This window comes from Mirounga angustirostris, unplaced genomic scaffold, assembly GCF_029215605.1.
Source record: "Mirounga angustirostris isolate CCGP_5_RB_7025 unplaced genomic scaffold, mMirAng1.0.hap1 SCAF_99, whole genome shotgun sequence".
Taxonomy (NCBI): Eukaryota; Metazoa; Chordata; class Mammalia; order Carnivora; family Phocidae; genus Mirounga; species Mirounga angustirostris.
The window spans coordinates 353-26,608 of record NW_026991807.1 but is presented as its reverse complement, the minus strand read 5'-3'; the positions used below and the strand labels follow the sequence as shown (position 1 = coordinate 26,608).

The window sequence follows — 26,256 nt, the reverse complement described above, 5'->3', positions numbered from 1 at the left end:
GTGTTCCCTCTCTCGCTGTGTCTCTCTCTGTCAAATAAATAAATATTTTTTTTTTTAAAAAGGAATTATGAGCACAATCTCGGGGCAGAGACCCCTGTACCTGCTGGGACACCACAGCCTGACCCCAGACAGGAAACGGCTGGTTACTCCTGTGGCCCACACAGAAACCAGGGAAATGCAGAAAGCTGGAAGACACAGCACAAAGCAAGGCCAGAGAAAGGTTTCACCTGACTCTGGTACAAACCACGCTCCAATCACTGGGTTCCACAGGGATGGAGACCAAACACATGCCAGTCCAAGGGGGAGGATAGGCACGCAGGGAATATGTGTCAGAGATGTGGAGCTCCCGGGGAAGGATTCCGGCAAAGGAAACCCTATGGAGGCAGCGCTGGTCACCCTCAGACTGGCAGGTGTCTGGTCTGGGGAGAACGTGAGGAAGCAGAGGTCCAATGCAGGTCCCCTGGAGGAAAGGGTGATGGGCACCCCTGTCTGGGAGAACAGTGAGCATCACCCATCCCAGGCTGCAGGTGCACCCATCACCTGGCATGCTCGGCCTCGGACTCACCCCTGGAAAATCTGGCTCGGTTTTTCACAGATCTGCTTTCAGGAGTGTTCATCACAGCGGTGGTGGAGAGAGCAGGGAATGCAACAACGTTAATACCCAAGGAGATGGATGGGATCCATGGTCCCAGTCCTCATGATAGAATGTCCTGTAGCCACTGTCACATTGTCCTTCGGGGCACAGGATCCGGGAAGCCCCTCCTGAGACTCCATCCTGCCACCCTGTTCTTGGGAACATTGAGAATTGTTTGAGGAGGAGGTGGAGAGGATCCAGGATGACACCGGGTCCAAGGAGAAGGAAGGTCAGCACTGGGAGGAGAGATGGACGTGCCCTGAGCCACCATCCAGGACCCAGGCTGTGGTGCCCTCGGACCTCACCCCAAATAATGGCTCCTGAGGTACAGATCCAGCTTCTGTGGTTTCACTCCCACCCTCCCTACGTCATTTATTCACTCGTTCATTCCCCCCTCTCTCTCCTTCCCCTCCACTCCTCCCTTCCCTCCCCCACTCCCTCCCTCCCTGCCTCTCTGCCTCCCTCCCATCCTCCCTGCCTCCCTCCCTCCCCTCTACCCCTCCCATCCTCCCTTTCCTCCTGCCTCTCTCCCCTCCCTCTCCCCATCCTGCCTCCCTCCCATCCTCCCTTCCCTTCTCCCTCTCTCCCCTCCTTCTCTCCCATCGTCCCTCCCTCTCTCTTTCCCTCACTCCCATCCTCCCTCATTGAGCACAGGATCTGGGGTCCCTGCTGGGTACTGAGCACTGGGGCTTCATCAGTGAGAACCCCCCAACCCACATGGTCACGTCCACTGTGGGAGGTGATGGGGGCAGTCCTCACGGCTAGCTCTGGCGATGAGCACTAGGAATCTGCTCCTGGAAACAGGCCAGTCGCACAAAGAAAAGAATGGAGAGACCCGTGTTTAGCACCTCCTCTAGAAAAATCTCGTCCTGAAAAGTGATGAAAAGTAAGTATGTCCTAGACTTCATGCCATGTGAGTTCTAATGGCAGGTACGCACTGATTCCTAGAACCAACAAAGAGTAAATCATCCAGTGTCAACTGGGGAGTTGTGACACAATTTTTCTGACCAAATGACAGCATTTCAGCCAACATCTCCAGGGCCTCCGAGTTTCCCCAAGGGTCTCTGTGATCCTTTGATCCTTCCATCGACCTCCTTGGGAAGCTCTGTCCTGTCCTCTTCCTTGTCTCCTGCCTCTTCTGAGACCCTTCTGTGGCTTCCCCCTCCCCCACTTGCCAGGGCCGCCCTCTCCAGGATTCCCCATGCCCCTTGGCTGGGCGCCCGCATCCCACACTGAGCCCCATGAGCCCAGTGCCTTCTGCAAGGCCTGTGCGCTCCCTCTGGGGTCACTTGGCATCTCCCCTTACAGCGACCTGCATCGTCCTGTGCTGAGTCTCCTCTGAGCAGTCTGTGAGGCCGGCCTGTGCCCGTGTCACGGGAACAGAAGCGAGAGTCCAGAACGTCCAGATGACTCGCTCCCAGTCCCAGGGTGTGGAGCCTGGGCCAAGGATGGTCCACGAGCAAGGAGGACTCGGACCCAGGGAGCCTGAGGGAGGATGTGGCACATTGAGCCCATAGGACGAGAGTGAGCAATGTGGGGGCCTGGTGCTCAGACCTGCTGGGAGACCACATTGCACTGACTCTGTCCACAGGGCTGGAGGTTTTCAGGGTATCCACCCTCTCATGCTGCAGGCTGGCAGTGACTGGCAGGGGAGGAGGCACCTGGTGCAGGAGACAGCCCTCAGGCAGAGAGGAGGGGGCAGGCGCTCCCCCAGCAGCTGCAGGAACTCGGGGTAGCCACCCTCCCAGACTGCAGGCTGGCAGTGGCTGGCAGGAGAGGAGGCGCACATGGTGCAGGACAGAGGCCTCAGGCAGAGAAGAGGGGGCAGGCTCTCCCCCAGCAGCAGGTGCACTTGGGCAGGCTGAGGGGGCATCAGGGGACAGCAGTGCCTGCAGCTGGTGTCTCCACACAGACCCCCTCCTCAGCCTCAGCACAAGCTTGTCCGGATGACCTTTGTCCCCCAAACACAAAGTCTGATCCAGGACCCCCCTCAAGCCCTGACTCCCAATCCTTTCTACTCAACTCAAGTTAAAGAAATGGCCAATAGTTTAGGTGGTGTTGGGTGCACAGGGACATTTGCTTTTCTGGCCCATGCTGTAACGTTGCTGGCATTTTAAAGATCTCAGGGCTTTGATTCAAAAACGGCAGGATGCCGGGGACCCCAGACAGCTTTCTGGAGACCTGCCTCTGGGCCTTGCAGCCCTCCCATCCCACCAGCGCTCAGAATCCCACCCGCTGCTCAGAATCCCTCCAAGCCACAGACCCACAGTCTTGAGTCCTCAGATGGCCCAGGCGACGTGCCTTCAAAAAGTGATCCCGGTCGGGCTGCAGGACACACTGCGGATTCCAGCAAATCCCCCTCCCAGAAAGTGAGGGTCCCACTGGACAAACTGTCCAAAAACAGCCAGGTCAGGGTTCCAGGAAGACACCAGAGGCACAGGAGTAAATGAGGAGCATCTGTAGGCCAGGTAGGGACAGTGAGAATCTCTGGTGTTTTTGCCTAGGGGCAGCTCCGGTCCCCCTAAACCCTCAGTGGAATGGCTTTACTGGGGCATTGGGGGGGAACCATGCCTGGAGGACCCGTGGCTCCACTGTCCAAGGTCGCCGACTTGATCAGTGCACAGGTGGGGAAAACCGGCCACACCCCGAAGAATTTCTAGAAACAGTAGCCATCTCAGTGGTAGCTGACCTGGGAGGTCAACCTTTCAGCTGCCTGAGGTGAGATCGAGCCACAGACCAGCACACTAGCCAGAAATGGAAGAAGGAGAACCAGTTCTTCATTTCATAGTTTCTCAGTCACCGGTTTGTTCCTACGGTTAGTATATTTTGCATCCTGGGAAATCTCTGCCTGTCTAAGGTCTTGAAACTGTTCTCCTGATGTTCTCTGCTGGAGAGGTTCTTCCAAAATCTCTGGTTTATAGGTAAAAATCATCTGGAATTGACTTTGGTTGGCACACCCATGCTGGGAAAAGGATGAAGCTTCCCCAAAATACTAAAAATAGAACTCCCGTATGATCCCACTATCAGGTAGACCTTTTCAGGAAATAAAGTCAGTTTCTCGAAGTAAGATCTGCATTCTCCCACCCAATCTCCCTGAGGAGGGGCGGCCACCCTTAGCGACCCTCCCCTTGAGGCAGGTGCCTCCCTGGACAAGGGGCTACCCCAGGGCTGGAAGGTCTCCACGGCAGCACATCCAATGTCCTGGATACTAGGAGACAGAGTACAGCACCAGGCCAGTGAGGGTCAGGACACACGACCCCAAATACGGAACCTTGGCAAAATAAATACAGAAGCTAAAAGAACTTTTGCATAGAGCAAAGCAAGAAGGTCTCTCTGACCCCCAGCCTTCAGCCCTTTTTCCCTTAAGCAGGTCAGAAGACTGCCATGTGGAACTTTCTCGCCCCGGACCACAGAGATGACGTGCTTATCACCAGAGTCAAGGAATTTAGGACCACGGGGTCTATACACACACACCTGGTTAACCTAACCCTTATCTTCCTAGTTACTTCTTTACCGTTTACGAGCCCTAGTCCAAACCCCTGCGTCTGTCAATTCTTCACACACTTACTGCTTCTTTGTCTAAAAGGTAGAAGAGCTGTCTGCTCCAGTCACCTCTGCTGGTCTTCATGGTCTTGTGAGGCTCCCACCAAAGCAATCAATACATTTTGCTTGCTTTTCTCCTGTTCATCTGTCTTTGTCAATTTCCAGACTCAGCCGGGGACCTTAACAGGGTTGAGGAAAACTTTTTCCTCTCTTGCAGCCCTGTGGGGCAGGGGGTGGGGAGTCAGGAAAACCCATCCCATCTTCCTGGCTTTGGTTAAACCCGACCTCTGCTGGGAAGCAGCATAGGACTGTGCACGGCTGGGGGAGCCAGAGAGAGGCACGTGGAACATGTAGGAGCTACCGGACCCCCAGCCGGGGGACTTGGCCCCAGTGACAAGTCCAGGGTGTGATTATGAATATTAAAATGGAAGCATCCTGAACATCAGACCTTCCCCACTCCAGGCCTCATGATTGCTGCTCGTTGTAGTTGCTACTGTTGGCTTAGTGACTTTTCTGAACTCACTTTGTCAAGTCTGTATTCTTTGCTGTGTGTGGCCACTGAATCCCTGTGCTGTTAACTCAGTGGTCAGCCAGTGGCTGGGCAGAGAGGTCACCCCTGTTTCTGAGCTATGGGCTACAGACTGGAAGTCCCCACAACCTCCTCTTCAGGTTTGAATAATCTGCTCCAGTGGCTCATGGAACTCAGAGAAACATGTTACTTACTAGATGACCAGTTCATTAAAAGGACAGAACTCAGAGCCAGGCAGCTGGAATCGATGAGCAGGGCAAGGTGTGTAGAAGATGCTCGGGGCTCCCCCGCTCTCTGAGTTAAAGAGGCCTTTGCCCACCTCCACTCTGACATTCGTCTGTACTTCCTAACTGATGACGTCCTTCCTTCGGGCTCATCTGTTAACTCAAGTGCAAGACCCGGGGGGCACCAAAATGACTCCTCAAGTAATAACCCCTGCTGATATCCTGGTGATTCTTGGGCACAGCCATGAATCTCAGCTTCTTCATGATGGGGCGCAGCCCAGCAGCTGTGGATCCCACAGGTCCTCCAGGGGCAGCCCAGCAGCTGTGGGTCCCACAGGTCCTCTCGGGGACAGCCCAGCAGCTGAGGGTCCCACGGGTCCTCTGGGGACAGCACCTTAATGGGCTTATGGTCCAGCAAGTACCTGTTCAGGTGGCTCTCATTGTGCCCCACAGCCTCAATCCCGGTGGCCAGGTTGACCCCCATTGCCTGGTGACAGGCCAAGGTCAGTCGGTGAACCTCTACCACCAACACCCCAAAAAAGGTCCTCATGTAGTAAAAGTCGCCCTTGTCCCTGGGGATGTGTGCCTGGGACTGTGGCCAATGCTCGTACCTGAAGTCCTTGTGGGCTGCCAGGTAGAAACCGGGATGCAGGGTGCCGAAGAGGGGGGACAGGATCTCCATACTCACGTGGTCGCAGAACTTCATGTCCACCTCTGTGCATACCAGGTAGTCCACCTCACGGAGGAAGTGTAGAATTATTCTTAGAAAATATATTGTAAGCCCTCAGGAGTGATTGTGGAAGCAGCTGAAAGGTCAACAGCGTTCCTGTTCTCAGACTATTGAACGCAAGGGCCCAGTAGGAGCAGGATCCCATGATCCCCAGGGGCAGGGCACAGGTTAGGAGCTAGGAAAGAATGTAAACCTCAGGTCCCCTTTCTGCACTTGGTGCTTGCTAGCACAAACATCCTGCTTTTCCCTTATCCCATGACTGCCTCCCTGTGTGCCTGCCCCTAGGGGAGGGTGCAGGACTGCTTTACAGCTTCAGGATACTTGCCATCCCTTTGTCCTCTTCTCCCACGCTTTGAGGCAACTGCCCTTGCTTTTCTGATAAAAAAATGAAATAAAAGCAGAGGCAGCCCTGCATGGTCACTCAGCTGCTGGGCTGCCCCCCATCATGAAGAAGCTGAGATTCATGGCTGTGCCCAAGAATCACACATGTTTCTCTGAGTTCCATGAGCCACTGGAGCAGATTATCCAAACCTGAAGAGGAGGTTGTGGGGACTTCCAACTCATGGCAGGTGGGGACAGAACCTTCAGGGGGTCAGCCAGGGGAGGGGACCTGCAGGGTTTGCCCGGGAGCTCAGCACAGGGGGAGTGTTCCTGGCTCCAACATGCTGACTGTGGGGCTGCATGGGTCACAGGGTCACCTACCCTAACCCTAACCCTTAACCCTAACCCCTAACCCAACCCTAACTCTAATCAAACATCATGCTCAATTTAGAGGACTGACAGCTCTACTCTGAAATCACAAACAAGTCCATCATGCTTGCTTTCACTCATTGCTCAGTATCGTACTGGAAGTTCTACCCAGAATGATAAGGCAAGAAATCCACATGTGAAAGAAAACAGTAGAACTACGTCTATTCAGAGACCAGAGATGACATCATCTTATATAGAGAGCTTCCTAAACAATCAACAAAAAATGATTACAGCCAGTTAATATCAACACACAAAAATCTCTCTTATTTGTATACATTAGCCATGAATCATCCCAAAAATAATTTAAGAAAACAATTCCATTTTAGGGAACATTAACATTGACAAAATACTCAGGAATAGATGTAATCAAGGTGCAAGGCTTGTACACTGAAAATTACAAAACATTGCTAAATGAAAGGGAAACCTAAATAAATCTGAGGACCCCATGGTGATGAAAAGACATACTATCGATAAGATGGCAATAGTACACAATGCAATGTGGAAATTCAATGTGTTCCCGAGGAAATTCACAAAGGCCTTTGGAAAGAAATGCACAAGCTAATCCTAACAGTCATATGGAATTTCAAGGGACCACAAAATAGCCAAAACAATCTTGAAAAAGAAAATCAAAGGTGAAAGGTCATACTTCCAAAGTTCAAATATTAATACAAAGCAACAGTAAATAAAACATTGTGATACTGTCATAAAGGTAGCATTCACCCTGAAACAAATAATACATTATACGTTAATTAGTTGAATTTAAATTTAAAACATTTTTTAAAATAAATAAATAAAATAGTTTTTTTTTAAAAGATATGCATACAGATCAGTGGGATTTAACTGACAGCCCAGAAATAAACCCCTTCATCTATGGTCCACTGAATTTTGACAAGGGTGGCAACATTACACTGGGGGAGAGAATGGTCTTTTCAACAAAGTGTGCTAGACAATTGACTATCCATGTACAGAGAGATGAAACTGGACCCTTACCTCACACCACATATAAACATTAACTCAAAATAAATTAAAGGCTTAAATGTAAGAGGTAAAACTATAAACTCTAGAAGAAATAAATGGGGATAAATCTTCATAAGCCTGGATCTAGCAATGCTTTTAGATCTGACATCAAAGCATAAGAAAGGAAAGGAAAAAATAGATAAAATAATATCCTCAAAATTAAAAATCTGTTCTGGGTGCCTGGGTGGCTCAGTTGGTTAAGCGTCCGACTCTTAATTTTGGCTCAGATCATGATCTCAGGGTCATGAGATCAAGACCATGTCAGGCTCCACACTGAGTATGGGGCCTGCTTAAGATTCTCTCTCCTTCTCCCTCTGCCCCTGACCACTTGCACACTCTCTCTCACTCACTCTTAAAAAAGAAATGTAAAAAAAAAAAAAATCTGTACATCATAAGATACTATCTGGAAAGTGAAAAGAAAGCCCCCAGAATGGAAGAAAATATTTGTACATTATTTATCTAATAAGAGTCTGTTGCCCAGAATGTGTAAAGAGCTTTTACAACTCCTCAGCAAAAAGACAACCCATTTTTTAAAATAGACAAAGGACTTGGATAGACCTTCCTCCAAAGAAATCATACAAATGGTGAATAGCACATGAATAGATGTTAAGCATCCTTAGTCTTTATGGAAATGAAGATTTAAACCAGTTAGATGTCCTTTTACACACGATAGAATCGCTATAATCAAGAAAACTAAAATAACAGATTTTGGAAAGGATGTTGAGAAACTGAAACCCTTACACCTTGCTTGTGAAAAATGGTGAGTCTACGTATAAAATATTTTGGCATTTACTCAAATAGGTCAAAGTAGAATTACCATATGGTTCAACAATTACACTCCTAGATGTATACCCCCAAAATTGAAAACACTGATACAAACAAAAATGTACAGAAATATTTGTAGCAGCAGTGTTCACAATAGGCAAAACCCAGAAACTATGCAAATGTCCATCAATGGGGAAAGGATAAACAAAATGAGGTAGATCCATAAATGGCAATCTTGTTCTGCCCTATGAAGGAATGAAGTAAAATGGTTCATTTGTAGAAAAAAATAGGGTGGCTCCTCAAAATATTGAACACAGAATTCCACTGCAGCATATATGCCCCCCAAAATTGAAAGTAGAAGTGCCCTTATTCAGAGCAGCAATTTTCACAACAGCCAAAAGGTGGAAGCAACCCAAGTGCCCACTGACGGATGAATGGATAAACAAAATGTGGCATATACAGTGTGGAACTCGATTCAGCCTCAAAAACGAAGGGAGTTCTGACACAGGCTACAACACGGATTGACCCTGGAAGTCGTTTCACTGAGTGAAATCAGCCAGTCACAGGAGGACAGACACTGTGTGATCCCACTTACAGGAAGTATCCTGAGACACGAAGTAGAATGTGGCTGCAGGGGCCGAGGGGAAGGGCAATGGGGAGCTGGCGTCTCATGCACAGAGTCCCCCTCGCCAAGAAGGAAAGAGTGCTGGAGAATGAGGGACAACCGCCGGAACTCGGCTGAGGCCAGAGAACTGTGCACCTGCAATGTTGTAAGTGGTCGATACTATTGTGTTTAGTCGCAGTGAAAAGATGAATGAGGGACTGAGGCAGGTCACAGCGTGGGTGGACACTGAAAACAGCCGCAGTGACAGAAGCCAGACAGGAAAGGCCAGATTGCAACCAGCTTGCTCTTTACATCCGCCAAGGTTACCCGCAGAAGGCAACGTGTCGGGAGCAGTTCCAGAGGAAGAAAACCGGACGCGAGGGGAAAAGGACGCTTCAGACAGTGGGGCAGGTGGTGACCGTGGAAGCGGGTCTGCGGGCTGGGTTGCAGTGTGGACACCGGATGATCTCCACACTTAGGGTCCTGTGCGGGTTCCGCGGGCCGGCGTCCCTGTTCGGGGTCCAACGCACCCAAGCGCCCCGTGTGAGGTGGTGAATGTGCTGAGCCAACGACAGCTGGGGGTCTGAGTGCGGAGACCGAGCGCTTGTGCCGCTGGGACAGGCTCGCCGCAGTCGGTGACTCTTCCGAACACCCACGTCAGCACCTCCCAGAGAAGCAGAGCCGCCAACCTCCGTGCCGGAGCCGGAGCCCTACCCAGATCCTGACCACGTGGACACGGGAAGGAGCACAAGCACCGTGGCGGGTGTCCCCTCCCTGCCTGCAGACTGTCTGAGCAGCCCCAGGAACCGAATCCGAGTGGCCCATAAACACAGACCCCGGGACCTCGGAGCGGATCCGAGCTCAGGAAGGGGAGACCCGCCAGCCCCGCGCCCGGCCCCGCGCGGGACCCCACGGCAGCGCACACAAAGCCCCGCATCTACACAGCGCGCCCTTCCCCAGCGGGGTCCCGGGAGCTCGCACCCCCGCCCCCGCAGTCCCCGCTCAGGCGGCTTCTCCTCACCTTCTCCTCCCCGGGGGGTCCTGACGCGGCCGGACTCCTGTCAGCGTGGACGCCGCCCCACGTCCTCCCGAAGTCTCCACAGCGGGTCCTGACGTGGCCCGGACTCCCGTCAGCATGGACGCGGCCCCACGTCCTCCCGGAGTCTCCACAGCGGGTCCTGAGGAGACCCGGCTCCCGTCAGCATAGACGCGGACCCACGTCCTCCCGAAGTCCCCACAGCAGGTCCTGATGAGGCCGGACTCCTGTCAGCGTGGACGCGGACCCACGTCCTCCCAAAGTCTCCACGGCGGGTCCTGAGGAGGCCCGGCTGCCGTCAGCGTGGACGCGGCCCCACGTCCTCCCGGAGTCTCCACGGCGGGTCCTGAGGAGACCCGGCTGCCGTCAGCGTGGACGCGGCCCCACGTCCTCCCGGAGTCTCCACGGCGGGTCCTGAGGAGGCCCGGCTGCCGTCAGCGTGGACGCGGACCCACGTCCTCCCGGAGTCTCCACGGCGGGTCCTGACGCGGCCCGGACTCCCGTCAGCGTGGACGCGGACCCACGTCCTCCCGAAGTCTCCACAGCAGGTCCTGAGGAGACCCGGCTCCGGTCAGCGTGGACGCGGACCCACGTCCTCCCGAAGCCTGGGCGTCAGCACAGTGGGCTCTGAAGCTTTGGAACGCCGGTCCGCGCCCCGAGGAGAAGGGCTGAGCGCGCATGCCCCGCAGGGGTCTCGGAGCGGGACTCGGGCGCCCCCTGCGGGAGGCGGGGGCAGTGCAGGATGCGGTGCCCTCAGTTCAGCGGAGGCACCTGTCCTGGGGTCCAGCTGAATCCATTACATTTCGGAAATTCGAACTGAAATGGAGTCCCATTGTCCCCGACTTCTCCAGAAATAGAAACAATTAATTAGAAACCATACGGAATTAAGTGAAATGCAGACACAGGCTTTACAACTTACAGCAAAATTCATCCAAAACTGTAGATAAATTTAAAATGTAAAACTATCAAAATAAAGGGGACGCCTGGGTGGCTCAGTCCGTTAAGCGTCTGCCTTCGGCTCAGGTCGTGATCCCAGGGTCCTGGGATCCAGCCCCGCTTCGGGGGTCCTTGCTCAGCAGGGAGCCTGCTTCTCCCCTGCCTGCTGTTCCCCCTGCTTGTGCTTGCTCTCTCTCTTTCTCTCTCCCTCTGCTAAAATAGCTTTTTGCAAACCAGAAAGAAGTGTTTAGGACACCTTCTAATTTGGAAACTTGGCAGTGTGGCTTTAATTAGTAGATCAGAAAAAAGATTTCTTAGGAGGTGGAGTGACTTTTCCAAGGTCCCATGGCCACTTTTTACAGGCTCCCAGTCTAGTGCTCTTTCCACTACTGATACATTTTCCATTCTCCCTCTTTTTAAAAAAAAAAAAATATTTTACTTATTTATTTATTTGAGAGAGAGAGAGATCATGCACACAAGTGGGGCGAGGGAGAAGGCGAGAGAATCTTGAGCAGACTCCACACTGATTGCGGAGCCCAACGTGGGGCTTGATCCCACGACCCTGAGATCATGACCTGAGTCAAAACCAAGAGTCTCTCACTCAACCGACTGAGCCACCCAGGCACCCCATCCATTCTCTTGTAACTAAAATACTCCCTGGAGTGACAGCTCTAGGGATTCTACACCAAGTGGACTCTATGCTTTCTCTAAAGGACCATTAGTAAATATTTTCAGCTTTGGGGGCCATATGGTCTCTGTTACAACTGTTCAACTCTGTCTGTGTAGCCGTACAGCAGCCATGGAAAATATGTAAACGAACGGCATCACTATGTTCCAATAATACTTTAATTACAAAAACAGGCAGTGGGCTAGCTTTGGCCTGTGGACTGTAGTTCTCAGGCCCCTATATAGACTAAGGTTGGAGTCCAGTTTCATTAACCCTCACTTTCCTGTTCTGTAAAAAGGGTATAATAATCAGTATAGCTCTATAGGTTGGTTGTAAGGCTTCAATGATGTGAGTAGGTCATCTGTTTATAGCACCTGGCACATAACACTCAATAAATGTTGGCAATTATTATTAGTATTATTATTATTTAAAGACTTTATTTATCTATTTGAGAGAGAGAGAGAGAGCTTGAGTGGGGGGATTGGGGGGCAGAGGGAGAGGGAGAAGCAGACTCCCTGCTGAGTAGGGAGTCCAACATGGGGCTCAATCCCAGAACCCCAAGATCATAACCTGAGATGAAGACACTTAACCAACTGAGCCACCCAGGTGCCCCTTTTATTTTTTTTAATTTCACTACAGTTAACATACTGTTATATTAATTTCAGGTATACAGTATAGTAACTCAATAATTGTATACATTACTCAGTGCTCATCATGATAAGTATACTCAATCCCTTTCACCTATTTCACCCATTCACCCCTATTATTATTTTTTATTATTATTTTACCACTAGTTTACTTTTTCCATACCTTCCAAAAAAAGGAAGAGAAACAAAGGAATCAACATTTAGTGATCTTTCTTTTTCCCTTGCCCCAGACAAACCAAAATGTGCCCATTGCCATGAGCCCCCCACTGCTTCACGGACATTATCGGGTAGCTGATCATCACAATCACACAGATGGTAACATCACACTCTGAGCTCCCAGGGCTCCGTATGCCTCAGATAGACAGTGTGTCTTCTATTTGGAACCCTGGTAAGTTCTGAGCTCCAACAGCCTCCTGGCTCCCTGACACCAGGTGCTCAAATAGGTAGTTTCTTTTAAAATATTGAACAGCTTTCACTTTCACTGTTTATTTCTAGAGATTTTAATGAAGCCAGGTGCATAGTTTCAAAGACCAGTCGTTTTTGCTGGTGCCACCCTGCCCCTTCTGTTCCCTTCTCATTCGAGATTTTGTACTTCACAGAGCTCCATCTTTCCAGTGCTTGTGAAAGCTACAGGAACTGGGGCTTCAGCTTTGTTGAAACCTTACTCATGTCTCCTCATGCAAATAGGATGGGATTCAGGATAAGGTGGGCTATCTTTCACCTGCTGTAGTTTTTACTGAATTATAAAACTTCATCATTATTACATTTCAATGACACAGGCCCCAGAGATTGCATTATGACAAGGTTCTACTAAACTTTAAAATACTAAACCCTTTTAAAGCTGAAAGTATTTAATAATGTGTCTCATTAATTCTTTAACCTCTTATCTAGGTGACAAATATTCCTGAATTTATGGTTGACAAATTAAACCCTAGAGACAGTCCTGAAGTAGATTGACTGTAAACTAATGAAATACCCTGTAAAATTTTTCTGTCCAAGCTTGGATTCGACACTGGAAGTCTTCACCGTATCATTGCCATGGAGCTCTGAAGTCAACACGTTCATATATAAGAAATATCCATTTCATAATTGCCTTAATGCACCAGCGCATGGCTCCAATAAAAGTATCACAAAATCAGGGCGCCTGGGTGGCTCAGTTGGTTAAGCGACTGCCTTCAACTCAGGTCATGATCCCAGGGTCCTGGGATCGAGTCCCGCATTGGGCTCCCTGCTCTGCGGGGAGCCTGCTTCTCCCTCTCCCACTCCCCCTGCTTGTGTTCTCTCTCTTGCTCTGTCTCTCTCTGTCAAATAAATAAATAAAATCTTAAAAAAAAAAAGTATCACAAAATCAGAGATACAGGTGTCCTTTTCTTCACAATTTTGGCAACTATGTGACATTGCATTAAAGTTTCCTGAAAATGACACACGTGTTTCTTTCCTTTCACTTTCTTCAATGTGCCAACAGATCAACCTTCATGGGCACACTACCACATATCCGTCCTCTTCGGTGGGGTCCAAAGCTTAGATACACATTACAGAGGGTCTTTAAATTCAGCAAAGACACTTCCAGTCTAACTTCCAGTGATTTCCCTTCATGAAACTTCCGCCAGATTTGAGATAACTACTTTTGGTGCCATTCGCGCCTTGCCACCTCCTCTCCCACACCTGGTAGGTGATATGCATCCATCCTTCCGGGCTCAGCTCAGAGCCTCCCACCTCCCTGCTGTCCCTCTGCATCACTCGGGGCAGAAGCCAACTCTCCTTCCCCTGTATCCAAATATCCATCACCCGTGCAGTCAGCGCTGAGGTGACTCCCTTGCTCTCTGATCGTATGGCTTCTTGACTCCATACAGGACTTCTTCTCTCCTTTACTAGACCACAGGGTAAGATTATTAAAATCCTTTTCCCTCGGAGCCTAGCACAGGTACCCTGCCCAAATGACAACTTCAGTTAATGTTTATTGAAAGCTCAGTGCAAAATCTAAAACAGATTACCTTCAGGCTCTATTAAGGGGAGCCCCATAAATTAAATGGGATTAATTTGTAGTTTTTACCTAAGAAAATAGATTTTAACTTCAAAGTAATCTTATTAACTGCACTTAAAAAATCCATTTAGGAAGACAAATGAATGAGTCAAATTGTTTTTCTTGAAAACTCACTTCCATACAGGCAGCCCAGAATGATTTCAGTCCTGCGTGTGGCAAGGAAATCTGTCTCAAGAAAAGCAAGTGCTCTGATCTTTTGCTCCATAGGGGAGTTTTGGACCAAAACAAAGACCTTGCTGAAACTTCAGATCATGCTTTGAAAGCCAACCAACGAAGGCTACCTTTGGTTTAGTGAAGAGTTTTATACGTCCAGACCCTAGAGACACATCTTGCTTGGTAGCAACGCTACTCAGATTTGGGACCAGAAAATGAGCCCCAAGGCTAAGCTTGTGAATAAAAAAATTGGGAAGCTATATGGAGCATGGGAGCCAAGAACACTAGGCTCCATCCAAAGCCCTTAAAATATGCCCTTTTAAACAGCACTCTTCCAATTTCCCTCCTTTGCCTGTTCAGAGATTCAGAAATTCACTTATAATCTTTCAATGATAGACATTTATTGGGAAAAAATATTAAAATATTTAAAGCGTTAGCTGGCGTACTTCAAAGGAGCTAGTCCCATTGACTCGTTGTTCCCACCCCAACCGCTTGGTCCTTTTCTCCTCTGCCTTCCAGATTTTGTTTGACATTTGGAAGGTTCATCTCGGTACACAGGAGCCAGCCCCAATCCCACACTTGAAGTGAATCTGACTCTGTGCCAAAGGAACTTTGCAATCTTTGGGCAAGTTGCTAGTACACACATCCTTAACTCACTTATCATTTTTTAAAAACCTTCTTCTTCCTTACATTTGAAAAAAATTCCTTCACGATATAATTAATTAAACACAATTTTATTAAACATATTGAGCAAAATATGCAAGGTGGTGGGAGCAGCAGGGACAACGTAAGAGGATGTGTTCTGAGGAACCTACTACGACCGAGTCTTAGTTGTGCAAGTACACACGCCCCCGTCCAGGAAAGTACCTAACGGAGAAAGCACAGCACTGGGGCAGTGGTGAGAACCACCAGTTTAAGTGTTTTTAGCTCTTTCTAACAAAACACTAAGCTCAAATGGCTTAGACATTTAGCAAGGTGGCATTATTTCACATAACGAGAAGGTTGGAGTTGGTTCATTCAGCTGCTCAATATCATCAGGGACCCAGGCTCTACTCATTTTTGACTTGGTCGTCTAGTTGACTTTTGTCCTCAGGCTTGCCACCGCAAGGTTGCAAAAGTGGCTGCAGCAGCCCAAGCATCAACACTTACACCAATACTACCTTTAAACATTGCGCTCTGAGGGTAAGATGCTCCCTCCTTCTGAAGAGGAAGGAGGCCTCCCCCAGGAGTCCCCAACTGACTTCCCATTGGCCAAAATTGTGTCACATGCCAATTCCTAAATTCATCATCCAGCCTGGAGAAAAAAATTCTCATGACTAATTTAGATCAAGAACAATTCACATCCTGAAGCTCCTGGGTATCTGATTATGAATAAAATCAGGGTTTATTAGCATGGAAGGCAGAGGGGCAATGACTGGTCATTAAGCAACGACAGTATCTTCCATAAGGAGGTCACATACTTCAGGGAGATTAGGAATGCAGTTTGAAACCTCTATACTTTAATTTCTGGTAATGGGAACTTCCTGAAGGCTTTTGAGCAGGAAAATAACATGAGCAGATTAAGATGTAAGGGATTTGGAAAAATTGTAATTCTGAAAATTATAATTCTTGTTTCACAACATTTACTGGTGGTACACATATTTTCATTCATTTATTGAACAAATATCTTCCGAACGCCTGCTGTTCCAAGTGTGAGGATGCAATGCTGAATAAATGCTGGGGTTCTTGCCTTCAGGAGAGCTTATATTCTGGTGGGGAAGGCAAACTACATCATTTCAAATTTGACTCTGTTTAAGCAGAAAGGAAGCAGTGTAATAAAAATACTCAGTGAGGGAGTGGAGGTGGGACTGGTTTAAATTGGCTGGTCAAGGAAGATTCTTGAGAAGATGATGCTTGAATTAAACCAGAATAATAAGGTGCCTGCCAGGGGAGGATTTGAGAGCAAGTTTGAAGCAGAAGGAACAAGTACAAAGCCCCCAAGAGGGATAATCTTGGCATGTTAGAGACCCATAAGGAACCTAGACAACAGTCAGAAGGGGGCGTGGTGGGAGATAAAGCTGATTTGGGTCGGGAAAGGATTTCTTAAACACCCTCGCCCCCTTCTCAGAGTTGAGATGAAGGAGAAGGACACGGACCAAGCCAGGCACGGCTTCTGGCCATGGTGAAAGGTTGTATGTTATTCCAGGTGTAACGGGAAACACACAGTTTTCAAGAGGGAAGATATTTTTCAAATTTTACTTTCTTTTATTTTCTGGCTTCTGTGTGAAAAAAAAAGAGACATAAGGGGCAGGAGCCCTCTTACAACTCTTTTGTAAGGCAGAGTCCCAGGTGCACGAAGGTGACTTGGAATTGGGTGGCAGTGGGACAAGTAGACAGGTATTATGGGATGCTTCCTAGAGACTGTGAGGTATAGGAGTTACGGTCAAGAGCTACTTGGAAAAGTTCGGTAAGAGCAGAGAGAAATTACTCCCTGGGAATGTTCTAGGCCAGTGCTTTAGTGTGCATGTGAATCCTCTAGGGATCTTTGTAAAGTGCAGATTGTGACTCGGGAGGTCTGAGGTGGGGCCTGGGATTCTGCTTGTCTAACCAGTTTCCAGGTGATGTCACAGCTTCTGGTCTGAGAGCCACACTCAGTAGCAGGATTCTAGCACAAGTGACCTTAACTTACATATTTAGTTGTATTTCCTACTACTGTCCTGTGCATACCATGTACAGACCGGTACTGAAACAGTGGCTACATGTTGCTAAATTTAATTAAGCTAAAATAAGACATTCAGTTCCTTAGTTGCACTACTACATCTCAAATGCTCAAAGCCACAGGTGGCTAGTGGCTGCTCTATGGGACATCCCATGGATAACGAACTTGCCCTTATTAAAGAAAGTTTTACTGGGTGGCGCTGCTCCAGGCAGAGGAAACTATTTCTAGTTCTCTACGCCTCCTGTTACCATCTTTCCTTATTCTGTCTTTTCCAAGGAACGCACGTGTTGTCTCTGTTCGAATCAAATGCATCTTTTAAGAACTGTCTCAAATCTGTGTCTTCTACGGAGCTTCCTGGAACTGAAACTGGGTGAGCTGCTTCCTTCTGATCTGCGTATTTGGTTTTTCTCCGCGATGTGTTTCTACTGTATTTTGTCCACCTCGTATTCAAGGTCCCCAGCCCTTTTCTCTGGTTGTAGAACCCCACCTTCTATGGGTGTGCACGTTGGGGGGGGGAGGACTATTTCTCGCTCACGCGATTCCACATGATTCATGTGAGCCGAACGCTGCCCTCACCACGGTCATTAGCACATGAGCCAGAGGAAGCGACGTCAGTGCCAGGACATTGGCTGAATAATTAAGGGCGCTCTCTCAGCGGGGCACCCAGGAGACGAAGACAGATCCTGGACGACGTCATCTCGTGCTTGGCTCTGCCTGTCTTTGGAGCTCCTTCGACCCTCGACCGTTCCTTACCGGCAACAATCGATCTCCTCGTTCCGCTTCAGCCAGGGGGCCACGGTCATTAGCACATGAGCCAGAGGAAGCCAGTGACGTCAGTACCAGGACATTGGCTGAATAATTGAAGGCGCTCTCTCAGCGGGGCACCCAGGAGACGAAGACAGATCCTGGACGACGTCATCTCGTGCTTGGCTCTGCCTGTCTCTGGAGCTCCTTCGACCCTCGACCGTTCCTTACCGGGAACAATCGATCTCCTCGTTCCGCTTCAGCCGGGGGCCACGGTCATTAGCATATGAGCCAGAGGAAGTGACGTCAGTGCCAGGACATTGGCTGAATAATTAAGGGCGCTCTCAGCGGGGCACCCAGCCGGCCGGACGCGAGTCCGGGCCTGGGGCAGCCTTTTGCCCTCAAACGTGGAGCCCTTGGCGTGGGAATGAGAACCGCGGAGAGGAAAGCCAAGCCAGGAGACGAAGACAGATCCTGGACGACGTCATCTCGTGCTTGGCTCTGCCTGTCTCTGGAGCTCCTTCGACCCTCGACCGTTCCTTACCGGGAACAATCGATCTCCTCGTTCCGCTTCAGCCGGGGGGCCACGGTCATTAGCATATGAGCCAGAGGAAGCGACGTCAGTGCCAGGACATTGGCTGAATAATTGAAGGCGCTCTCTCAGCGGGGCACCCAGGAGATGAGGACAGATCCTGGACGACGTCATCTCATGCTTGGCTCTGCCGGTCTCTGGAGCTCCTTCGACCCTCGACCGTTCGTTACCGGGAACAATCGATCTCCTCGTTCCGCTTGAGCGGGGGCCTTGCTGACGCTCGGCCACCCCACGTCCGGCCGCCCGTTCAGCCTGCCAGTCACGCTCGCGCTCCCTTGGTTGCCGCTCACTGGTTCGCAGGAGTCCGCGAGCAGATACCTACCGAAACTACGTGTTTCTTTACAAGTCTTGATAGCCAAATTATTTTGACGTGTTGATAATCAAATGTGATGGAGCCAAACACGATTTTCCTTATATGCTAATGAGATGCTTATGGATAGTTCTCTCCCAAGTTTTTAGCTTGGCACATGCATACTACAAATTGACTAGCCTCTGTACTACGTCACGCAAAACAAGCCCAAACTCCCCAGTTAGCACGTTCTCACTTGCCCGGCTAACCCACAGGATCCTCCAGCGTATTTGTCCTTCAGCCGCCCCACCTCCCGCCTTTGAAGGACGTCTCTGAAAGCCACCGCCCTGGGCGCTGGGTGGGGCCGGCGGGGTGCCTCCAGATCCCGCTCGCCCTCCTGATCAGCTCACAGGAAACTTCTTGGCTTCCTGTGTCGTCTTCCTCTCACTACTGTCCTGTAACATACGGAATCTGACCAGACCCTGCTCCTCCAATTGGCTCAGAAGGCCCCACAGGTACCACACTGTCCGGAAGGTTCCCACACCCCAAACTCAAAGGTGGCCACAAACCCAGACGAACTCATCACCACCCCCGCCTGCCACTTGCTCTCTAAAACTGTATTTCCCAGCTAGCACTGGGCAGAAGGTGGAGTGATTCATTCTTGAAGGAACAAAGAACAGACCCTCACTCTTCCACCCTACCACTCAAAATGTACTAATTCTTGTTGTTTACAAAATAAGACTTAAGCAGCACTCTGGAGGACTACGTACATGGTAAGATTTATCTTTTATTAGAGATCTTATATTACATATTCCCAAAAAGATATAAAATCTTCCAAGAGAAAAATATCAAAACCTATCTCCAAGATACGCAACATAATCAAAATGAAAGCAAAGATTTTCTTCCAAAGGAATGTGAAAACATTTCGACACAAGTACAACAAAGACATGGGAAGGTAATTAAAATGTTTCACAACACATTTTATAGCATTTTATTTTAATCAGTATTTGAAGAAAACAAGAATGCCGAGTTCTCAAACACTGCAGGTAAAGGCTCAAATTACCAAAAAAAAAAAAAAAAAAAAATCACAGGAATGACCTACTCGCTCAACTGAACTCATCTGCGGTAACAAATGTAATAAAACCCAAGCAAACAAATATGCCACCGAGATCACAACTGAAATGTATGGTTTTTAGGTGTGCCAGAGACACTAAATTAATCAGTTCGTGACCACAACCCAAAGCAAAAGCATCCTCTCCTCATTTCCCTGATGATTTATTCTAAAAATAAAAAGCAGAAATTTGCTGGTTTAAAGAGAATTTCTGCTTTACCTGTGAACGGTGGCAACACACACTAAGACCCTGACTGACATGGGACAGATCCATCTCAAACAACCAGAAGTGGCAAAACCACTGTTATTGCATCAAGATTTTTTATTTCAACTGATCAGAATTTCCACAATGATTAAGCACACCCACTTAACCACAGAACACAGTGAACTCCCAAAGGAAGGTTTTACATTTAAGATGCAATGAAAATACTGATCTTATTCCTGGGATTTGCTTCTGGCAATCTTAACATCTATAGATGTCCACAAAAAGGAAGTGTTTTGTTTTGGTTTTTTTTCTTTTAGTTGTTTATCCCCCAAAATGAGGAAGGAAACTTACAGTACATGTTTATTGCATGAAATTACTCCCTTATAATATCTTCATCAACACCAGTATTGTTTCCTTAATTATTAAAGGCGAAAAAAATTTATGAACTTAACATAACTTAGCAATAATTGTAGGAGCTGCATCTTGGTAAAAAAAAAAAAAAAAAAAAAAGGATGATCATCAGACTACCTGGTGAAACAGAAATTAGGTTTCAACTTCTCTATAAAGATGCTGGAATGGCAGGAGGTAAAAGGAAGTTTAAAGTCAGAGAATACTAAATTTATTAGGTAACACAAAGAGAATTTTCAAAAGTGTACATACTCAGTGAATCCTTTCTATCCTAAAACTGAATATTCTAAATGTTTCTAATGTTGCTTCAGTGTTAATGTCATGTTAATCATGATCCCAAATAAATTTTATCAAAAGTACTGTAATGGCACATAGGCTTGGAACTTCACTTTGAGGTTAGCACGTACAAAAGTTTGGAATTCACTCAACACACATGTTCTTTAATAAAAGAAATCAGGATGAGCTACCTATAAGTGGATTTCAAAACAGGGTCCCTTTTAAAGCATTCTTCCATAGAGTTACCTCCTGTGAAACGGAAACAGTGTATGGATTTTGCATGTCACAAAATCCTTGCTTCAAGCTGCCATCTTCTTGGCAGCAGCGGATTTTAATGAACAGTACTTTTTCTTCCTTGTTTTGTTTTCTGACATCTCAGTACATTCAAATAGTCAAAATGTTTAGAATAACATCACCACAAATTTAATGAAACAGATCAGAATGTGGCCAGCATTGTCAGGCAAAACCGATAACACTTTACGTGTCATAGAAAGTACCCACCTCCTCCTCACCCCCGCCCTCCCCCCCTTCCTCAGTCATATGGACACCAAAAGATTTAACAAGACTTATAAAAAAATAAGGCACATTTATTTTGATATGGTTATTTTTAAAATAGAAAACCCCTCTCCGAACATCTGTATTCAAATGAGCTGTGCAAAAAGACACCTTGTGGTACCTAAAAGAGGTTATGGTACCTATGGGATTGCTTTTTCTATCTTAGTGACAATGGAATAAATTGCACCTATCCCACATTGTCAAGTAATGAAAATATGCCTCTTTTTCTACTATTGAATGATTCAAAATCTGCTATTTCTGGAAATACAAAGAGTGAGAAGGGAGGGGTCAAGTGGTACATTAGAAAAAGGTGTGAAGATCAATGATGTACAGATATCATAAGGGTTGATGGATTGCACTTTTCCACATATTTCAATACACAAAATTTTTCGAATGCGTATGAACGATTGCAACCATTTTGGCCATTAGCTATTACCCTTCAGCTTTTTATTCCATTTTGGTAAAAATGGGTATTTTTGTAAAACTAATGAAGGATCAGCAACATGAATACTTATAACAATCTCTTCACAACTCCCGACACAGATATAGTTAGTTAGCATTTAACCTGAGATACAATCTATGGAGAGGTTGTTTTAGACATTTCTTCCTTCATTGTTGCATCGATTCATACTGATGGTGGTGATTCATGGATGGAACTTAAAGAAAAACTGGCTATAGCATGGCTTTTTTTTTTCTTTCTGTACTAGTAAAAAAAAAAAATAATTATAATAATAATTATAATAACAATCACAGAATCCATGTCCTCACAGTAGCCAGAAGCTAAAATAATGTGCTTCCTTATTGCACGTCAAACCAAGAAGTGTATAAAAGACAATGCTTCCCAATCCAAATTTGAAAGCCAGGTTCATCTCAACTGGATTCGGAATGTGCTGATTTCCATGGGACTCAAGTTGATCTCACTTATATTTTGGGCGTCTGGAGGTGAATGCATCAAGGATAATGATGAAGGTATGAGACTTGCGACAGTAAACATGCTAAAAAGCTTCTGTACCAAAATCTAGAAAATAAATGATAAAAAAAATTGCACAGTTAGGTCAACTTTGAAGAAAGATTAGTAGCACATCTATATATTTATTCAGTGGAAAATAGTAGGAGAGTAAAACAGTGTATTTGAAGTTTCCTTTTAATAATAAAAAGAGGAAGAGGAAGGAGATTAGATACAGCTATGTGTGCCTGGACACACAGACCACCCTGGAGGGACACCTAGGAGAAGTGTAACCAGGAGAGGACAGCTCACTCTACATTCTTCTTCTGAATTTCTTGAGAACTTATCACGTGCAGGGGCCACTTTTTCAATAAAAGAAAACACATCTATGAGCCAGCAAGCTTTAAAAACATCCGTATCCTCTTACACCCAACATTTACACCTAACAGTTGTCGTTCTTCTTCTTCCCAAAGAGCTGAGAGAAAGGACACAGGCTCCTCATGTCAGTGAGTCCCATTTTCAGGGTTGGGGGGTTGCTGAGAAAGTACTACCCTCATCCCATGTCTCTCTGGACCATATAATCCCCTTAAAACTTGACGCCTTAATGTCTATATACAAATGCTTACAACCAAGTACACTCACATCATCAGTAATAAGGTAAAGCGTAAATATCATGAAAAACAAACCCCAAACCATCAGTGCTTTCTTCGCACCAATTCCACGGAGGGCATGGTACGAGAAATGAAGAAGCTTATCTGCCTAAGTGGATTTTGACCCCCTACCATATTGTCTTTTCTCTCCTTTTCAGACCCTATGCACATTCTAGTTGGTAGGGTTGGAAATGAATCTCTTAAGTCTGATCTACAGGTTATCTGTGAGGTTTTGGAGAAGAGCTGGGTCAGCTGAGCTGCCCCGTGGGGCAGACCTGCCTGTGTGCCATCCAGCTGTCTTCTCTGAGCACAACCTGCTCAGAGCCAGAGGCAGAAGGCTGGAGGTTCATTTCCTTCCAAGGAGAGCCTGAGGGAACTATCAGAAAGACCAGCTCAAAGGAGACAGAAAAACTGGGCAGCCGGCAGGTCAGCCTGAAGACCTGTTTGGCTGGCACAGTGAGGACTCCTATGCAAATCTGTCTTGATCAGGAGATCTAGACCCTCATTTCCCCTGCGACAACAACTGACTGGAGCTAAGTAAGGTTGCTTCGGGGCCGTGGTGAAACTCCCCGACTGGCCAGTGTCACCACTTCCCTACCCCACCCCACCCCACCTTTAGTTATTATAAAACCTGCTTTTGCCCCTCTGAGACTTCATGGACCTAGATCCTACATGAGCATGTGTGAGAGAGGAGGGAATATTGGGGGATGGGGGGTGGGGAGAGGATGTTTTGTCGGCTGGCAACGGAAGGCCTAGGAATGGAGGAGAATGTTGCCCCTACACGTGCCCATGTTCCAGACGTGCATTTTGATGCTGACAAGGAGAAGAGATCGAAGGTTGAGAAAGTGCTTTCTTAAGATGGAGAGACTTGAGCTAAATTACAGCAGCTGAGGGGAATGAGTCCACGAAGAGGCAATGAAACGTTATCTTATTGTCAGAATGATTAGCAGAAAGCAAGGATTTCAAAGCACATGAAATCAACAAGCAAAAACCACTTTTCAGCTCACCTTTCCCTGGGTTGTGGAACAAAGCAGCCCCGTGTCTCTGCTCGAGAAGCGGCAGTCAAACCCCTTCCTGTGGAGGATCAAGGCTGCCTCATCGGAATGCTTGCCATCCACCTGCAGATGAGCATAGAGTGACAAGACGCCACAGCGACATTAAGGCAAATAGCGACACCACTGTATACTCCACTGTTTTAAAGTCAGCGTCCCCAAACCAAAAATGCTCACTTTATTTAGCAGTGAAGCCAGGAAAATTCATTTCCCCTCCAGTCCCACGTTCACTGTCACACCTGCTACATCCCCTCTACCTCCCCCACAAGGAGGCAGGTGACAATATGTTTTAAGTCACCTCATGCCCTGGTTTCTGGCACAGTCCCCAAGGACCTGCGTGTCCTTTTGTCTACATGCCACATACTGTTTTATCAAAGTTTCTTCAAATAAAGCATTTACTTTTTTTTAATTTAAATTCAATTACTTAACATATAATGTATTACTGGTTTCATGTCTAGGTAGAGGTCAGTGATTCATCAGTCTTATATAATACCCAGTGCTCATTACATCACGTGCCCTCCTAAATGTCTATCACCCAGTTACCCCATTCCTGTAACCCCTCCCCTCCAGCAACCCTCAGTTTGTTCCCTATGATTAAGAGTCTCTTATGGTTTGTCTCCCTCTCTGGTTTTGTCTTGTTTTACTTTTTCCTCCCTTCCCCTATGATCCTGTTTTGTTTCTTAAATTCCACATACGAGTGAGATTATATATGATAATTGTCTTTCTCTGACTGACTTATTTCGCTTAGCATAATACCCTCTAGTTCCACCCACGTTGTTGCAAAGGGGCAAATAAAGCATTTAATTTTTATTTATTTGGTTTTTAACATACACACCAGCTGAATAAAGTGTACCTGAATTTAGTCCTTATCTGGTCATTGAATGATGTATCATCCATCTCAAAACTGAAACACACTTCTTTATTGAATGCTAATTTTTGCTAACTGCATTAACATTTTTAATCTTTAATGCACTGGTTCATTATTTTTTATATAAAAGACATTTAAATTGAGTTAGTTATGCTTATCACTTGCTAGGCCAACCACATTTATTAGCTTGATGTATCATTTAAATTCACATTACAGAAGCTATTCTTCTTGTGCAAAGAGAAAAATACTAAACATGACAAGTCAGCTACAGGGATCAATATATACTTTCTTGCAGTAAAATTTCTTGCATCCATTTAAGTAAAGATGCCAGGAGTGCTCTGAATATTTTAAGTTACAATTCTCTTAATAAATTTTATGTTTCCTCAAGGGGGGAGACGCTTCTGATAATAAGCAAAATAAATTAAGAATCCTTGGACGAATTAAGAAAGGGACAGCTATTCAAAGGAGTTCAGGGTGCTCAGCACTGACCTGTGATGAAAATGATCCCTTTTTCTCCTCTGTGGCCACAGATACGAATATGTCCAAGTTCTTAATCATCTTCACTGGGGGATATGATTTTTAAATGTGCCACAGAGACATCTTTTCTGAGGAGGAGCTGTCAGCATTCTCACCACTGATTTGACTTTAATGTGCCTCAACAATTTAAAGCTGGCCTCACCTCGGATTCTTGGCTGGAATAACCTGCTTTATGATATTTCACACTGGTATTCTGCAGTGGTACTGCTAAGATTTTGTTTGAAGGGAGAGGAAAAAGTCATTTAAGGAATTCTGAGTCATCACAGGACCAACATGATAAACATAGCAAGTTTAAATCATATGACAATGTTTTCTAATAAAATTTCAAGGTGGGGCGCCTGGGTGGCTCAGTTGGTTAAGCGACTGCCTTCGGCTCAGGTCATGATCCTGGAGTCCCTGGATCGAGTCCCGCATCGAGCTCCCTGCTCAGCGGGGGGTCTGCTTCCCCCTCTGCCCTCTTCCCTCTCGTGCTCTCTGTCTCTCATTCTCTCTCTCAAATAAATAAATAAAATCTTAAAAAAAAATAAAAAAAATAAAAAAATAAAATTTCAAGGTGTTTCACACAGTCCCAAAAGAGCATGAAAAGAGCACAGTAAAAAAAAAAAAAAAAAAAAAAAAAAAAATCCTTCATTTATGACATACATAAGGTCTCCAGAAGGACAAGGACAAGTCTCTCGTGTGCTAAGTGTATAGGCTTGGAATAGTTACTGATCACCTAAGCATCAGTTTCTTTGCCTATAAAATGGACCTAATGCAGGTTTCCCCTCTTCATGGAGTCATGGCGTCTAGTAAGACGTTGAAAATACGAGGTAGGGTGGCTTAGCTTATAGGACAGAATGTGTTGGTGTAGAAGCTACAGAAAATGGATCAGAACCTGGGCTGGGAGTCAGGCAGCTCGACATCTAGATCCTAGCTCTGCAATTTCCTAGATGCTTTTAGCAAAACCTGGTTTCTCCTGTAGCATAAAATGGAGATGAAATTCAATTGTGTAACAGAGACTCAGCCCAGTGTCTGCAGCAGAGGAAGCCCTTGGTACATTTTAGCCA

General features: G+C 46.9%; 1 long non-coding RNA gene across 1 annotated transcript; it reads right to left on the bottom strand.

Annotated features, from left to right (window-relative positions):
- Positions 1 to 21,168: 21,168 nt before the first annotated feature.
- Positions 21,169 to 25,610, bottom strand: LOC135363355 (uncharacterized). Its single transcript, XR_010409001.1, has 2 exons — positions 23,761 to 25,610; positions 21,169 to 22,175 (listed from the first exon to the last, which is right to left on the bottom strand). It is a non-coding gene; the product is annotated as an uncharacterized LOC135363355 (long non-coding RNA).
- Positions 25,611 to 26,256: the final 646 nt, after the last annotated feature.